The sequence below is a fragment of the Bombus fervidus genome, chromosome 14 (genome assembly GCF_041682495.2).
Source record: "Bombus fervidus isolate BK054 chromosome 14, iyBomFerv1, whole genome shotgun sequence".
NCBI lineage: Eukaryota > Metazoa > Arthropoda > Insecta > Hymenoptera > Apidae > Bombus > Bombus fervidus.
The window spans coordinates 3,209,567-3,226,892 of record NC_091530.1 but is presented as its reverse complement, the minus strand read 5'-3'; the positions used below and the strand labels follow the sequence as shown (position 1 = coordinate 3,226,892).

Genomic DNA, 17,326 nt, shown 5'->3' with positions numbered 1-17,326 from the left:
GTAAAGAGCTGTCAGCGTCAGGATTCGCGTAGGAAATACCCCGAGCATTGAACGAGAATGACAAATTCGTCAATACCGTTCTTGCGTCGACAATCGGGTTCTCCAAATTCTTTATTTTTAAGTATTCCGCTTTTCATTCGAAGCGAGACGCTCTTGAAAGCTTGTCACCGAGAGGATCTTGAAATTTAAGCGGAATCGTCGTCGATCCCATCGTACATAGTGCACCGTCATTTTCCTATATAGAATAGAACGTTCCGACGTTGCGTCTATAGACTGCCACGATTATTTCGATATTGTCAAACCGCATGAATAGAAACGAATGAAGATAAAAGAAGAACGTAACCTGCGCGCACTGACCCTGAATGGGGCGAAAATACCGTTCGTAAATTGCAAAAAGTATCAACGAACCGGTAATGGATGCGCGCGAATGGTCTAACCGTGGAATTCGCTGGTTTTACAATCCCGTAATGGTCGTAGCGTGGGTTAAAATCGACGCTATATTAAAGACCCTTTAACAACGAAATAGTACTCGAACAAAATGATAGAGAAGTGGCTGCTCTGCAAAAATACAATGTGTCTAACTGGTACAAACTGTGAGGGATATCTATATTATTTTGTGCACTTCGTAGGTATCCTCTTTTTCTAGCGCGTGTCTGCTCTATAGCCGAGCGTGAATACATTTTAGAAATAATGGAGTTTCGTCGATATCGTCCCGATAAAAATCGAGGATATTTTCGACGACTATAGGCCAATCAACAGTTGCCTGAAGGTTATTTTCGAAAACATAATACATGTTATTTGGCGTGAACATTCAAAAGTATAATATATTTGCGCCTTTTTTTTTATTAAAAAGAAGAACACAAAGGCAAAGATGCATTGATGAATTTTTAAATTTTGAAATCGAACGAATATAAATATGTCATAGCCGGAAAGTTATATACTGTAGAGGACAAGATAAGATTTTATAAAATATTTTTGATTTTGATTTATTTGTTTTCAGCTTTTAAATTCTCGTGCGAAATCGATCATACGTTGCGGAATTGCCATTCTTCATAATTTACTTTTGGTGATAGCATTGGAAATAAATTAAACATTGAATACATTTGTGCATCAATAATCAGAAATTTATGGTATCTAAAGGGGTCGATCAGCTGACAAATTGGAATAACTGCTTTCCACACACTGTATTACTGATTAGATCGTGAAAGCTTCGCGGATTGAATACAATTTTCGTGAATTCCAAAAATAAACTTTTCTTTCGCGGAAAAGAGAAACGTACTGCATATGTCTTAAATATGTTTTTAACGTGTAACGTTAAATATATTTCAACCATTATCGATTTTTATACCGAAAAGATTATAAAGAATAGATAAAAGGGAAAGACTGGAGGATAAATAAGACTCTACCTAAATTAAGCATCTTTTAAAGTAGAATATAATGAGCTTATAAAACACTTATTAAACACCCTTCATATCGCTTATGGGTTAAATATTGACAACTAATCAATAATTATAGATGAGCTTTGGAGAAGAGAAAGGACGCCAAAAAGAAAAGAAACACCTGCATCGTCTTATTTGGCAAAGTTAAAGGTATTAATAATCATATCCAGCATCATATAGAATCATATATGTCAAATAACGTTACGCTAACTAAATTACGATACAACAATTACCAAGAAATAAAAACCACTGTCATCCTTCCACACTTTCACAAAAGCAGACAATTAAAAGCCCTCGTAAATTAGCGGAGACAATCGCAAGTAACCGCGAAACTGTGCGAATTCAACGGATCTATTATCGTCTGCCTTAATATAGTAATTATACCGTAAGGTATCGCGATCGAGTGTCGCGCAGTTCCTTTCATAAAATCGGAGAATTAGTGGGAACTCGGAGGTATCGATATGAAATTGCGCGATGCGCAAACCTAGAACCGTTGGTATCGGCGGGCTAGCGCTACAAACAATCGTTTCCCGTGTATTAACCCAGTTCGAAGCGATGCGATGGAAGGTGGGCCCTTTCGCGGCAATGAGGCGACGGAGATAACTGGCACAGGCGCGACCTACGATACAGAGAGGGACAGAGAATGAGGCAAACGAGAGAGTGATCCGCATGGCGCGATAATCTAAAAAGCGCGATAAATTGACACATAGGAATAAGCGACCACGGGAAGGGGCTTATGACATCGGCCGGGCGCATCGGCGGTGCTCGATAAGGTCGGTTAAAAAAGGGGTTGAGGGGTGGCAGGAAACAGAAAAGAGGTAGAACGATCGTACCCGATGGAAAAATGAGCGAGGAAGACGATGCAAACGGGTTGTCGGAAGCGTCAGGTGGGGTTTCGGGTGAGAGAGGGCCAAGAGAGGGTGAGAGTGTCGAGCGGGACTCGCGGAGATGGAGGGGAAGTCGCGGGTATATGGAGTGCAGGTAGGAGGGCGCTGGCGGCGGACGCGGGCTGCAGGGAGGGAGTCCGGCGGATACGAACGCGGATAGGGAACAGTGCCTCAGTTTGCTTTCGTTCGTCCTTGTGGAAGGTACGTACCGGTACGCCTTGTCCCGTGAATCGCGTAGTTTTAACGCACGTTGCGTTTCCTTCCTTCCGAAATATCCAAGTCTATATCGCGGCCAGTATCTCATTTCCGGCGGTAAGAGAATCGTGAACGCGAGTTGCCGTGTGCCGACAACAAGGTGTGTGAATGTGGTCGTGATACGAACGGAGATCAGTTAGTGACGAAGAGGTGTATCCTGCCGCGAGTAAAGTGTCAAGTGCCAGCGGACCATGAATACGATGATACGAATCTGGATCCTCTGCAGCCTGTTTCTGCTGGGATACGTTCAAGGTTAGTGTGCATGGTTATTATTCACTAAATACGATCGGTAGACACGTGTATCGTACCGTTAATACGTCGAGTGGGTTCTTAAGCGGGGACCATTGTCGCGAGTCGTTCGATTCTCGGTAACCTTTTCATTAGACAAAGTATCGAAGAGTTTCGATGTCGAACTTGACCCGTCTATCCTAGAATACTCATCAAGCTACACGTTTTTATTGTATCGACGGCACAAGGACAGCGTCGAAATGTCGTCGAACTGCGTTGTTCAATAATAACAATACCAACGTCGTTATTTATATCCCATGTCCAATGTCGCACTCCTCCGCGCTATCTGGTAGAGCGATCGCAGGTGGCCAATGGGATTGCACGATAAGAAATTGTTTCTGGTTGCGCCGCTAGTTTTTGCGGGGTCCCGCGAGAGACGTCGCTGTCCCGTGCTCGCTGTTTTTTTGTAAGTGTCTATGTATACGCGATGTGTGGCCACGTGCGCTATCTCGTTCGGCGCTTGGTACTGCATCGTACAAACGGAACTGCGCTGTTTCCTTCCCCCTAATACACATACATACTCAGTCAACTTTTTCCGTTACGTTCGTTACGACAAACGTTTGAAAAGGTACGTTATGTGTTACGAGCCGCGCCTGTGTAAACGCGTCGGACGTTCTAAAATAGCGTTTACTCCCACATTCACGAATTATATACTACGCGGTAAAACGCATTGAGATCGAGAGAAAATTCTGGCACCTCAAATTGCCCTGAGCGTATCCTTGGCACAGTTTATTCCGTGTTTCCTATTCGATCGCCATGTCATCGTTCCACAAAGTTTCACGACACGTCCCTTTTCGCAGCTATTTTTAAACGTTGCTGCAGTCTACCGGTCCGATTAGTTTTCTCTGTTCAGCATGTCGTGGTGGCGCTTTCGTTTCTCTGTTTCACGATGGAAACAGCGATGCTGTCACCGCTCTCGCGGCCTGATTCTACCAAGGCAATCTAATTTGATAGGTTTCGGAAATAGAACAAAAAACAAGTTTGAAGTATGGCGAATATTAATTTCGTTTTATAGCAGTTTCGATTCACGTGTGCTATTTTGAGAGTTCTGTCGATTCTTGTTTCGTATATCGAGGATTTTCGAATAAATAGAGTTTGCTAGTTACATTTGTCAATAGTTAGAATATATATATGCATACTTCGCTTGAATAGACAATAATGGTTTATATCGTGACTTCGATTATGAAAATCCAGATTAAATTCAAATATAGCTGGTATTCGTGACATAAAAGTTAATGTATTGCAACGAAGGACATTTTGTAATAAAATGAGGTTATTTTTAGCGGCTTTTTCTTTGACTTTTAAGTATCTTGTATCGTACATAGTTGAACTTTCCTAAACACACGCATATGATGTAGAAGAATATTTTCTCTCCATAGTGTACTATAAATCATTAGTAAAACGAGATCAGTTTAAGTAAATATAGCAAAAGAATTTTCTAACTTCAAGAATTCAATAAGTTCGTCGCTCTATATTTTTTGGAGATTTGAAATAAGCTAATTCTAAGTAACTTTTATTTTGTTAGTTTTAGTATTTTGACAACTGCGAAGAAAAAATTTACAGAATAATATGTTTCATTTTACTAATGTTCATATTATAAATTACTATGTTTTAAATTTAAATGATACGAAATTCGAGTAGCATGATTTCCTTTCAGCCATTGTTTTGTCTGAATACGCAATGAGAAACAGAAGAATTGCAAAATTATAAACAACACAAATGATTCTGTAAAATTAATTTTTATATGTTTCCGTTTTCGACCTTCGTATCGTGTAGGAATTTTTATTTTTTCCCTCACTGGCAAAGGAAGTTGGATGATATCGGAACACGGTAATAGAACCCAACTTCGAAATTGATTTTCTATTCGGAGGAAGAAGCGGCCGTAACGAGTTCATTAATCCTGCCGCGTTAAACTGCAACGCGATATAATTAAAGAGATATCGACACAGAAACCGCGCGTAGAAGCCTCAAGTTTTCTGTTATAATTATAAAGCTCGTTTCAACGTTTCCTCTTCACGGTCAAGAAATTCGGTCGAAGAAAATTTGTCGGAATTCGCGAATTTTCGCTTCTTTGTCGGCGAAGGAACCTCTACGGGAAATGCGTCTTTTCATTATGCAAACTTTTTCCCGCGTTTCTTTAACAGAAGGGCGCCGGGAAAAACGTTCGTGAAATAATCATGAAACCGCTCGTTTCACTAACACAGGATGGTCGATGCAGATTCTTGTTAACTCTCACTTTAGTTATTCAAAGCTCTCTCTTCCTCTTTCTTCTTTTCTTCGTTTCTCCCCCGTGTACGCCTATAGGTAACCTTATCATTGAACGATACGAGGTTAGCACCGGGGCAGAGCAGTCGTGCGCATTTTTTCTTACGATCGTTTCCCTTTATGCTGGGTTTTCCATTCACTGTGCATCACGTGCTAATCGACACAGCTTGAGGGTTCATGCACAACGAAACACCGTTCTGGAACGATCCTCTTTAAACGGAACGCCGCGTATTTAAATTGCAGGGTAATTGTTACATACGCGAACACATGTATTTCCGTGTTCATTGTCGATTGTCGAGACTCCTCCCTGTGGAATCTGCAAAGATCGGTGGTGACGTAATATATATTAGCTATGAGGATATCTTTGTTAACGTACAGACGTAATTATTTCTTTAGTCACCTTTCTTGCAGGTGTTACTGTGCGTTAATTGCATTAATTGCATTTGACATATTTTGTATGATATTTATTATTATTCATTAGTGGGAAGAATTAATGTAGTGCTATCATGAAGCTTGTACATATTACATCTGAGTGTTAACCTGCGAAATATTTCGAAGTTAAAGAAATACAAATCGAAAAAAAAGGTTGTAAGTATATTTGTAAATTTATCGATAAGAGTAATACAGGAAACAGTTTTCACGTTATCATATCAATAGTTCAAACCGTATTTTTCGAAATAATACACAGTCCAGTTAGCGACGTATTTTGTCATCGATGTAAATGAATAAATTGTTAAAGTGCGTGGTTAAATTGACAGTGTATTATTTCGAAAAATACAGTTTGAACTATTAGTACGATAACGCGAAAATTGCTTCCTGTACCATCGATGTAAATGAATAAATACTTAAAGAATGGTTAATGACAGACAGTATTTATCGTACTATAGACAGTATGTAACACTTATTGTCAGACATACTACATTAAACCAATCCTTTCAGCGCTCAATCTTAAAGCCACGTGCCATCTCTTAAATGGTTAGGTGGACCACCGACAAATTACACTCGACAAAAGAAAATTGTACCTCGTACCTTGAATCTCGACAAAGAATCCGCCATAAAATGGAATTTAACACGATGACCCGAACTGATGGACGAAGTCCCTTCTGTATATCCCGCGAGGCTTCCTCGTCTCGTTGAAATTTTTCGGCTCGTTATTTTTCGCTCTACGAACGAGAATTAACAATTTCGTTGGCCGTGTATCATTAACCATGCACGGCCTTTCGACCTCACGTTTGAGCTCTTCGTTTCGTTGAACTTCATTTCGTGTAATCGGTGCCAGTAACAAAGCGCGAAGCTCTGGAATCGAGTCTCGTCTCAAAACATTATGTTTCGTTCAGCTATTTCTTCTTTTTTTCAGTTGTATTTTTTCTCATCTTTCATTTTGAGATTGATTTTCGTAGATTGATTCGTAGATTGATTTTTGATTTTTCGTGCGGGTCGTTGGCCCGAGAGTCAAACTTACAATTCGATGGTCAGGTTAAAAAATGAATCGGTTCAAGATTTTTTAAGAGTTTTGTTCAAAAGAACACTGGTGGACATCGATTGTGGCGAATGGCCGTGGTATTAGTGTTTCACAACTGCGTGAAAAACCGCTGTGTTAGAGCACGTTCCGTACTCCTATTCCAACTTTCTGTCTTGCGTAGGGTGCCGCGTAGGGTGCCGAGTGCGTGTTGCACAAAGGGTTACGGTTCCTTACATTGTACGTTAATGATGAAATGCAGCTTCTTGTTCGACATTGTTTCAGGTGAAATTATTTTTATTGTAGCAGGCATTGCTTCGCTGTTTTCTTATTCCTTTGCTTGCAGATTTCCCTTGTGTTTCTCGTGAATGTAAACTTTCATACAGTTCTCCGTTTTATTATTAGATAATCTTTAACCTACACTTCTATTTCCAAGTATTAAACACTCATAGAATATGTAACAATTAACCAAAATCATCTGTACAGAAAGGACACTTGTAAAAGTATATTTTAATCGCAAATTATAAAAAAATGTTATTTTACTGCGTATCGTACATTAAGAAAAAGAAAGAATCTCCTTGTAAGAAATGAGAAAATAATCGATAAGTATACATGTAGCGAGAATACCTCAAAATTTCAACGTGATTATACATAAATCGCGAACTGGTGATTGTGGTTAATTCATACAGTACAGTTAAGGCATAAATCCGTATCCGTTAAGCAGTTTGTCAGAGAACGAGGCTGGTGGTCTTTTGAAAAATAAATATGGATCCCAGGAGGCACTCATTGGAAACGATGTAGAAGTCAATTACTTAACCGATGCAAACGGAACTCGGAACCGTTTAGCTTTATGAGAATCCTCAATTGACGATATTTAACTTTTGCTTGACGAGTATTCGGTACGTGACCAAATACGTGACAAATACGTAACAAATACGTGACAATAGCAGTTAATAGCATCAAGTAGACCACCTTATTTCTATTTTTAAAGACGTTCAGATGAAAAAGGGTCTACGTTGCAGTACTCATTACCTAAAATAGCACTTGTTGCCAAAGATAAACAGCAGGCACTAGCATCTGTATACAGTGTACCTATAGCTGTAGTATAATCGTTCGAATTTACGTGATCTCGTCATGGAATTATTAAATGCTTCTTCATTAGCATTTACCTGGATTGGTAATCAACAAAGTGCACGTTCTCGTATTAAGGTGCATTTGATTCGAGGAAATACGCCTTTGTACATCGATATCGTTGACTGTTTCGCGATACAATGGGCAAGCAGGTAATTCGGTTGCTTATTGCTGATTGCTACTTACTGTCCCAGCACGAGACTTACTTAAGGGGACAGCAATTTTCTGAGAGTGGTTTCGAACGATTTTCAAAGGAAACCGAATGGAAATTTTATTTCGAACTCGGGAAAGCCGCGGGAGAGTTTTTCCACGTGGAAAAAGGCTGGGAGATAGGAGTAAAGGAAGATAGATAAGGAAAATGAGACACGGGAAATGCCTAGAAAGATAAGAAATGTTCATGGAACATCCTGCCTGTTCCCTCGTGGTCGTTTTAATGATAAAATTGTCGAACGTAAAAGTTCACGAAATTATTGGCCGTTTAATCGAACGTATGTATCATAGAACTCCCGTGGGAATGAGATTATTCAGCGGGAAAGGGAGTGTACCGAATTGTTATGGAAAAACAAGCAACAGAGACAATTAAACCCGATTAATTATTACGGATTATTTTCGTGTTTTTCTATTCTTAACAAATTATTTTAATTTGAAGAAAATATGAAAAAGTAATATCCTTCGATATGTACGATTTCACGTTTCAATTTCATGCAAAAACATTTTCTTCAAATATTAAACCCTCTTGTTGAAAAGCAGCGATATTAATACGTAAATATTCGAAGACTATAAAAAGATTAAAAGAGGAGTTTGTGAATGACGAAAAAGAATCTCGCTATCTTAATTGCTTTAAATACTTCTTATTACGAATTAAATTTTTCGTTAATATGAAAGCTTTGCCGTTGTTATCTAAAGCACGCTTATGAAATATCGTTCGCAAAAAATGGAAAGTAATTTTCAGTTAACAAAGATTCATGTAGTCTGTTGCCAGCGTTCCTCGAATTTCTATTTGCAGCGTGGATAAGTGAAAGTTTTATGATTGCACCAGGTATTAGGGAAAATCCACCAGCGCGTTAAGCTGTTTTTTCGCGATGTTTTCTCGCGACTGCATTAGCACTGGCAATGGTGGAAATAGCAGAATAAAATATTTGAAATTTGCCAATGGTAATAACGTTGTTTCGGTAGAATATTTGAAACAGTAGCAGTTTTATGGAAATTTTTATATTTACCTTTTTTAGAATGAAAACTGAATTATTAAATTATGAAATTTGTATGGAAGAAAAAGGAACACTCTTGTATAGATATATTTCATAATAAAACATTGAAATCTACAAAAATGCACGGTTGCAAATCTATAAAATTTTTATGGAAAATTATAAATCTATGATTTCGATTACTCTGTTAGTTTTAATATTAAAATCTATAAAAAAAGGAATTTTCTTTATTTTCAATAGATTCACTCGTTTCATGATAAAAAATATGAATGTCTTTTTTATTTAATAGCTATTGATTCGCATATTTCTTTCGGAAAGTTTTTCCTTATAATATTAGCCGGAGGCCGGCTATGATATTTCTGTTGTTATTACGAGAGCAAAACTTCTCCAAAATCTCGACGAAATTAGATTAAGGTCGCGCCAGTTGGACAACCCTTGTCCGGTGAATACAACTGGGTAACAAAAAAGTGCAAGCACGCGGTGACCTTAGGACGTTTTAATTAACTTTTTAGACGCGATGCCGTCATTTTACAGCACGGTAATACGCGTTGTTTTTTGCAGGAAATATGCTTCTATATTTTCTGCCAGTCGTTAGGCATCTGGAGCGTAACTAACACGCTCCAAGGACAAACGTTATTCGAAAAAAATCTGACGATTTGAAGCTGCTTTCTAACAGAACCTGCAATTAAAGCTGGATTTTTATTTCCTACTGGTTGAAACAGACGTATTAACGATATTCAAATATTCTTCTTGAATTATTTCGAAAAGGGACGTTTCCTTACGACGATAAAACGTAAAATGTAGAAAAGCGAAACGTGTAAAACATTTGAATCTTTTCTTTTTTCTCTGTTTTGGCACATTATAGGTGGCACGGGACAGAGCAAAAAGAGTTGGAATAATTGGAAGGACGGAAAATGCTGAACGCGAACGTTTCTGAAGAGGAAATTTAGATCGTAGGGAATTCTTGCAACGGGTCGTTGAAAATTTGCGTTCCTTTAAACAAGTGAAGCTGCTAGCAAAGTGAGGCAGCTTACTTTAATAGAATGTAATGTTCGAAGCAGTCGTGATTGCCTTTCTAAGAAACACAACTTGGCAACGGAACAGAGAAGGATTTTACATCCTTTGGCCATGCTGCCGCCTCGTTTAATAGTCAGTGTAATTCGTTGTAATATACTTTCGTAAGAATCGGTTGTTATACCCGATCCCAGCCTTTCCGTTCTTCCGTTTCGCGTATTTTATTTAAAGAATGCCAAATTTTAGTAGACTTCGATTTTAGTTAGCGAAGATACTTCGTTTTAATCGTTCGATGCTTCGATTCGCTCCATACGATGCACCGTGTACTTTCCACTTTTCCTCTTGCTTCAAACTTTTGTTGCACTGTCATAATGGAATATTCGTAAAAAGTTTTAAGTTCCTCGCAGTTGGGAATTTTCTTGTAATTAAAATCGATCGACATCAAAGGGAATTTTGTAAAAATTATCTTCTGTTTAAACTACAGTTCATAATAATTCACAAAAATTGTTTAACACAATTTCAATATAACAAAGGATTATGTTAAACGTCGAAGTTGAATATTTAAAAATTAATTATTCATATAAATAGGTATAGACTCTGGCCATTAGAATTATAGAACCAACACACTCGACACAGTCGCGAAGAAATTGTCATTTATATCATTATCGTATGGTGCTACAGTAGTTAACCCTTGTAATGAAGATACATCGTCAGGGATAGTAGTTTACTAGTGGGAACTTTGCCCGACAAAGTTGTTAGGTTCAAGTCACTGTTGGTCGCTTTTGAAGTACGTGTCGCCATTGTTTTCCTAGGTGTGCGTAAACGCGTAATTAACACCGCTATTAATAGGAGCTAGATTAAGCGCTTCCCTGGAATGTAGATTAATCTATTGTTCAATAATGTACGAAATTTGTTGCGTTTGAAAAAAATATCGTCGAAGCAATTATTTGGTTGCTGAACGTGTATTAAACTTGGATGAATAGTGGTAAATCAGCAGGCATTGATCAAGTTCTCGGTACATTTTCGCTTGTGGTATAGAATAAGCATAATATGTTTGCTGATGTAAGAAGGAATATAACGAAGTTCCTTTGAGCGAACTTGGAACAAATTAACGATCATATTTTGCTATTAACACGTTAATTGATATTTCTTCATAATTTTTGTCGCGAATTAATCGTATAATTAATTATAATTAATTCCTTCTTACATCACGGAAGATATTATGCAGTTTATATAATATCGAAATATCAAAACCGTGCCAACTGGTATGTGTGCGTAGTGTACAGAGGAGGACTATATTCAGCAGCCAGACATTTTGCATAAACGAATATTGTTAAGTTTCCCCTAGAGAATTCTCAGAACAACGTTTATCGATCAGTTAAAGTCGAATCGAAGCTCTTTAAAATAGTCCAAAAATTTTTAACACACTCAACGCGTATAAACATTTGGCTTTGAATAGATTTTATAAACTATTTTGTTTTATTTTCCGTATGAACTATACAACCGCAGTGTTTCTTAATTAATGCAACAAGTGTAATTTATTTAAAACATAACCATCGTGTTGTACTCATAAAAATATAGTTCTCGATTGTTTACAATATAATAATGTATAAAGTACATGTTTTCACACTTTCATATCGTACAAAATTATACAGAAAAATATATTAGTATTTAGACTTTAGCTCCAATCATTTCTTCCACGTATATTAGAATATTTGACTCACTCTATAAATATTACCATTTATCTTTTCTACTAAACAAAATTGCTTTACGATCACCTCATAATCTCAAATACGTCTAATTTATTTAACTTCAAATAAAACTCTTTATACGTACATCCTTTTCCTTATTCATTCGAGTGATAAACGTTCACGTATTATCGTTGAACTGTAAGTAGCAAGTATTTCATTGGCCCCTGTTCGAAGGATAAATTTCATTTCCTCGTTTGCGGATTCTCGTGACTTCCGTTGAGTTTTCGTTGCCTTAGGGGCTCTGCATTATGCACGCGTCGTTATTCGCGAAAAAAAATAGAGCACTCGGTGGTGGTATGAGCCTGTAGGCGGATGGGTAGATTGCATTGAGTTTGTAGGTTGCACTTGCAGCCATCTTAGACGCGGAAGCTCGCAGTCTTGCGTTAACCCTGTCATCCGGCTGTGGAGTGCATTCAACGGGCGCAAGCCGTACGCGATTCTCTGTTTCCTGAATCCTTCGTGTAAATCTGGCTTGTAACGTGGCGCTCGGGCCACTTTGTTCCCCCGGAAGTTTATTAGTTTTGTTATTTCCATCTGAAAGGGCGCGGTTCGCTAACGAAGCCGCGCACTTTGCTCTCACCATAGCTAACTCTCACTTCTCTGATGCGATTATCATTATCATGGAAATTGCAAAGAATCACTATGGACGATGTTATTCGGAATTAGGATTATTGCGAGAATTATGCCGGTATAATGGTTCGCACGTGAAACGTTGGAACGATCATTCGGAGAGGATGCGTTTATTTAACGAATCGTTTTACCATTTGTAAATTCTAATAAATTCTAATAAATGGCAGAATGATGTTACAAGCGCGAGCACTTTAACAAGAAGGTTATTTCGATAGATTCTGACGAAGCGGTGTCATATTGTAGATATTCCTTCGTAGAATTGAAAATATAAAAATATCAGGCGGTGATACGATATGAATTTTCATTATTTGTATTTTTTTATATTTAAGAGACGGAAAATTTCTGAGAAATAGAAAAAAATTTTGATTTGTATCGGTTATTAGATGTAAAACTTGTTAATAATATCAGTGTTGATAAAGATATTTTGATTCGTTCGCGTAATCAAAAAATTCTTATCGCTAAAATTTGTTTGGAAAAGACCATTCTTGTATATTTCTAAGGTATAATCGTTAATTTTTTTTTATAACTGTTGCTCGAATCGAAGGTCAATTTAATTACCGCCACCCGTAATGAGATTAATTACTGCCACCACGAAATTCGCTCCCTATTTTACTGCGTTTACTCGTCGCTCGGCCTTGCTGTTTTATTACGTTTAATTAACATCGAGGTATAAAAGAGTTACGTTGCTTCCTGAGACTAGGTCAAAAATGGCCCTCCTTAGTTTGCTTCCTTCCCATTCACATCGGAGTAAACGATGCGCCTAATTAACCTCGTTTTCGTTGTTTTTGCCGTTCAAGCTGCGAACCGCGGATTTAAAACTGGCTGGCAAACACAAATCCGGACAACAGTTATTCAAACTGAAACTGTCGGCCACTTCAGAATAGAAATTGTATTTTAAACGAAGCGCCGCCATTCAACGGCAGCTCGGGACATTATTAAATGTTCAATTTGTTGCACGAATAAAATACTGCCAGTCGGTGAAATCTAAAACTTTTAATATTCAACAACGCCGGAAGGTATTTTCAATTTGTTCAAAATATTTTTTTTTTCAATTCAAGCACACTTATACGGAAATGTTTCTCTTCTGATTGACGTATTGCTGTTGTAAAACTAAAAAGTGCGATGGCAAAAATTTATTTTTGGGCAAATGCGCAACAAAAATGGCGAGAAGAAGAAAGGATGCTGAAAAAGTTTAGCTTTTACATTTTTCTCTCTCATTTTCTGATTTCTATTATTAGTAAATTCGTAAAAATTACTGGAAGTTTCAAATCATTTAAATACGTACATTGTACAAACTCGATGAAATTCCATTCGGTCGTTCTTTGAATCGCAATTGCAATCAACTTTATTTGTTATAATTAAACGGAGGATGTTTGTGCGATTAAACGAATTATCGAGGAAAATTCTTTCAATAAGGGGAATAGAGCCAGAAAAGTAAAAACTGAATAAGAAAACGGAAATTTAAGAGTCGAGCCCTCGCAAAACTAATATCAACTTTGAATGTAAAAATTAAAAAACAACGTTTTCTAGCATCTCAATGGAAAATCAATTTGGAGATCAAATTTTCTGCGCTCCGCGATATTTTTGTATTTCTGTACTTGCAGACTATCGAACAAAACGAGTCTCAGTTGGCTCGATTGCTCTAACAATTATTACCCTTAATGGACTGTACGCGATGACGGTCACACTAATCGACAAATGCTGTTCACTTCGTCGACTGTTGTAATAATTGCGGCAAGGTGTAATTAGATTACACGGCGCAGCGTTGCAAACGATCGCTCGAGCGACAACGTTCCTCTTTACATTGTAATTTCACTAGTAACGGAGTGTATACGTTGACCCGCGCCGCAACTGACGTTTCGCGCGCGTTGCTCCTCTTATTAGAGATGATCGGCTTTAATAGATGCGCAGGAATTTTAATTATATCGTGGCCGTTATGTCGCAGCATTGAAACTGTTCTGTGTCATTGAATAATGGTACGGCTACCCTCGATTCTATTGAAATTTTTCGATGGAAAATTCTTTTTTCTTCCATGCAATAAGGTTCGCGTTGAGGTACGAGGACATAGAAATGTCGATAAAGCGGTTGATAATGTTACTAATGTTCCGAATCAACTTTGTAACATTTTTACAATATTTTTTACTTCCACGAAATCTTGATATTAATCTTCTCATTTCGTGTTACTGATTTGACCGATGAATGAGAAAATTTTAATTCGAACCAGCTTTGCGAATATTCTTCTAGCATTTGATTTGGAAGAAATTTTGATATTAATTTCTTTATTTTTCTTAGTTCTCATTCCTGTAGTCGCGCTACAAATTCTCTTACACACAGAATGATTTTACTGTACGTATAAAAGACTTGAAAAGCGGTAGCTCGTTATCGTTTTAGAGAAGGTAATTAAACCTCTCAGTTATACTTCGTTTGCTAGAAAACATTGGATATTCTAGCAAGATTCTGCCGACAAGGCCAAAGCGATGCAATGTTGACTGGAAGCGAATTTACCTGAATTCATCACTGCAGAAGATTGGCCATCAGGAAGTCCGGATCTTAATCCCCTCGATTATTGCCTGCGGAATATTTTAGAAGGCAGGGCATGCTATAAACCTTCTTGCAACGTCGAGGCCTGTTGTGCTGATGGCATGTAATGCCTTTAAATGTTAAAAGCGTAACAATCGGTGAATGTTTAGAAGCTTTCCAAATTTTTAAATAAGGTACAAGGAAAATATAGTTGCTTCGAACGATTCAATCAATTTTGCAAGGAATAAAGAACTAATATTCGTTCTAATTTAGCACAACACAAATGTACATGAATAAATTACATACTGCTATATAAATTAACAAATTTGTTTGCACTAGTGTAATATGATAAAATTTGTTCGAAGATTCGGAGAAGATAATTATTTTCTAATGAAAATAATTTATAAAATTTCGATAATTATTTAGGATCTAGTTGCAAATCTACGTTGCTTAAGTTGGTATTGGAAGCGTAATATTTCATATTCAAGAGAAAACGGAACCATGTTGTAGTAAACTAGGAGCTGGTTCGAATAACCTCAGGGAGTAACATTTCACAACTGTCTACTCCAAACTACTCCTAATACCTATCTTTAAAACGCAAAAAGCATACGCGAACAATTCATCGCCGCGTATACATCCGACTCTCCCGTTGGAACCGTCAACTCGGAACGTTCCCTAAAAAAGTTCACCGAATCTCACGGTAACAATCTGTCACCCTGTGCTGCTCATTCTGGCGCCCCTTCTACTTCAGTCAGATACACGTTACCACGCAGAATGAAGCCATGAAGCTATCAGCCAGATAATTAATCACGGAACACGGGGGACCGTACGTAGAAACTCAACTGAAATTAATAGAGCGTTGCAGGAAAATAGTGTCGGTCGGTCCCCGCCTCGATCGATTTACTTACATCGTTATTCAAAGTGTCGGGAAAGTACGGTCAAAAGCACGGTCGAAAGAGGTGAAGGGGAGAAAATGAAGAAAAGAGCAAAAGAAGAAAAAAAAAAAAAAGAAAGAAAAGAGGAGAACGAAGAAGGGAGAGTAGAACATGACGAGGTTAACGTTTCGAAGTCAGCAGCATGCGCATACTTAATCACCTGTCGTTAACGAAAATTCCGTCGAAACCGTAGCTGTCCGTGTGTTGGATGTTGATTAAGAGCCTGCGCTGTTTAAGGCTCGAAAGAGCATTTTAACCGCGGCAAACGATAAATGGTGACGCGCGCATTGATGAACGGATGCGACGCTTACATACGTTTAACGCCTGTATCTACGTGTATTCGCTACGATGCGTCGAACGTATCGCGCGTTATCAAATGAGAGAGCGCTAAAGAACCGTAACTAAATTCGCGCGGACATTCATCCGTGATAACTCCAATTCTTGGGTCAGGTGACCGTTTTGAACGGTTCGTGAGCCGCGAGTCCCCTTCGACGATCGACCTCTCGTGCCCCTGTTTGCGGTAATTTTCCATCCAATTTAAAAGAGCAGATAATCAACCACCGCGCCGGTTCGCAGCCCCGAAAATTAACGTAATTTCGTCTCGGAAAGAGTCGAGTCGACCAACAAAGGAAATACTTACAATCGACTAAATCGCGTAATGTCTGATTAAACGGGTGCAAATGACCGCCAACGTAAAAGCAACGACCGCGACCTTTTCTCCGGAATCTTGAGGCAGACGCGGCCTGACGAGTCGCGTGTTTTAATATCGATTGTAGAGCGGGATGACGGTGGGAATTGCGCGGAATTGTTATCAACGCTCGCTGGTATACGTGATATTAATTTGCACGATAGACGATGCTCCGTTATGCTCGTTTTTTTTTTTAACGTTTATAAATGATCTTTCAGCGCGTTTCATTTTGTCTATGTCGATCTCCTTTTTATGCATCTTTTTAAGCATTTCTCTGCTTCCTTTTTTTTTCCTACTTCGTTTCCCTTCTGCGTAGGTTGATATTGAGAAGGAAGTTTTAACGTAAGGCGAGATTTTATGTCCGTGTTACAGTCTTATTTATTATCTACTTTATTAAAATTTCGAGAAGAAGGTTGATCTATATGAGAAAGTAAATGTATCGCAACAAGTGAAGCATTGTCTTGGAGAAAATTGATTTCGAAGTTCGTTAGTTAAGTTTACCTCAATTAATTCCCAAGTTCACTGAATTTTCCTGTAGGCTAAAATTTCTCTGGTATAATCAGTTCCCAACTTATTTCGCATCAGAAAATGTAGTTGGGTTTTAGCGTTATTTCAAACAAATGACTGAGAATAGCTGCATAATCAATGAGAGTTTGCAAATTAACAATGAACCAATTAAAAAATCATTTTCACCGAAACGAGGGACATTACATAAAAGATCCATTTTCCTCCAGTTTATTTGAATTTAGATAGAAAGTCGCGGCTTCGTTCGAATTAAAAAATATTCAGTCGAAGTTAATGCAAATAAAACGACCGTGAAAATCGAGAGTCAGAGGTGTCTTGGTCGCGTCGTTTCTCG

The 17,326-nt window shown here is 38.0% G+C and overlaps 1 long non-coding RNA gene across 1 annotated transcript in view; it reads left to right on the top strand.

The window, feature by feature from the left end:
* The first annotated feature begins 2,492 nt into the window (after positions 1-2,492).
* The window catches only part of LOC139994175 (uncharacterized), a 268,379-nt gene continuing 253,545 nt past the window's right edge, over positions 2,493-17,326 (top strand). The window contains exon 1 of the long non-coding RNA XR_011801570.1: positions 2,493-2,833. This is a non-coding gene — a long non-coding RNA (uncharacterized lncRNA). The remainder of the gene's footprint in view (positions 2,834-17,326) is intronic.